Source organism: Cynoglossus semilaevis, chromosome 16 (assembly GCF_000523025.1).
Source record: "Cynoglossus semilaevis isolate Cse_v1.0 chromosome 16, Cse_v1.0, whole genome shotgun sequence".
Taxonomy (NCBI): domain Eukaryota; kingdom Metazoa; phylum Chordata; class Actinopteri; order Pleuronectiformes; family Cynoglossidae; genus Cynoglossus; species Cynoglossus semilaevis.
The window spans coordinates 798,604-800,284 of NC_024322.1; positions in this window are offsets into that span (position 1 = coordinate 798,604).

Sequence of the window (1,681 nt, forward strand, 5' to 3'; positions counted from 1 at the left end):
GGGGGCTGAGAAAATTGGAGGAAAGATAAGAAAATAAGAATTAATTATAACTATTTTTTTAAAAAACTGTATTCATTTTAACCATCTGTCGCTGGAATAAATAGATTCTCAAGTTTTCCCGACGGTGCGTGAACTTTCATTGGACCGTCAGACACATAAAAAAAAAAACAACCATGTTTACAGCATTATTCCCACTAAATGGGAATATACAATGCTGTAAACATGATGATTGTTTCTTGTGCTAAACCAACGTGATAATTATTGAATAATGAAGACAAAAACTAAAAATATCATCCGGAGAAATTGTTTTGTTTATTTTAGTAAAAAAAAAAAACCACTCATTTTTGGTTTTTAACTGCCCCCTGATTTCTTTTCCTACTTCGGTTCATTCTCTCCGTGTTCTTCCCCGGATTGTAGCGCATTTCTTTTCGACATTGTTTCCTCATACGATCTTCGCTCCCTCACCTTCTTATGTCCTCTGAGTTTTTTTTTTTTAACTTATCTTTTCTACTTCTATTGATTCTTCTCCTTAGGGTTAGGGTCCTTGTCTCACCCCTCACTCTTTAGTTTGTATTTCCTTCATTGTATTTGCCCTCAGGTATTTCACTCGTGTCCTTTATCACCGTCATCCTCCCTCAGACCCTCCCGAGCCTTGTTGCACCTTCTGTCAGAACACAAACACCGGCTGCTGCGCAAGTTTCTTCTTGTTCAAATCTGAGCTGTAAACAGGCTCCTCCTCATTTCCCTCCTCCTCCTCCTCCGCCTCCTCCGCCTCCTATCCCTCCTTGGTGCCCCCTCCTTCCTTCCAACTTCAACCAGGTATTTCCAGGTGTTCAAACACAGAACAAACCTGGACCTGCCCGAGAAGGCGGAGTATCTCCCGTCGGTGTGTTTTCTCGTCGACATTTTACATTTTTTGCGCGCATGCTCATTCGGAGGCCCCTCGACGGCTTTTCTTATCGTTGTTGTTTTTGCGTCACAAAAAATTTTCAACCAGGGTGACGTGTTGTCTCAGCTTGATAACCAGGGTGCTGTGAAATAATTTCTTAACAATAAAAGGAGTAAGACGGCAGCAGGATTTATTCTTCCTGTTTTGTTTACAATATTTCCACATCCAAAATCTCTGCTATTAAACTAATGGCCTGGTGAGCGCTAGTCACAATTTCCATATAATCTGGTCATTTCACAGCATGGTTTTTTTAAAATAAAACAACAACATTTTAATAACAATAATTTTTTTTTTATTATAAAATAACAACATTTTAATAACAATAATAAAACATTACATCATGTTTATTCAAAATAATAAATCGTTCCCCACACACTGCTCACCTTGGTTAGTTATTTTGCAGTTACGGCTTTTTTTTTTTGGTACAGAAAAAGTACGCGAATTCAATGTCTTACAGCGTCTTTCTGGGACACTGGGAGTCCATTGTCAGCAAGTGTTCCCTCCATTTTGGAGACTTGGTATTTTCGGTGTCAGCTGTTGAGGAGGTCAGAATCACTGTTTTCCCCTGCTGTTATTGTTGCTCATTCAGCCTCTTTAAGTCTCGGGTTCCAAACATCAAACTCCCCTTCACTGTCCTCTGTTGTTACCCCCCCCTCCCCTCCTCCCTCCCTCTCTCCCCTTCCTGTACTGAGGGCATTTGGCTGCAGGACCGCCGAGCACCGTGGGAGTTTC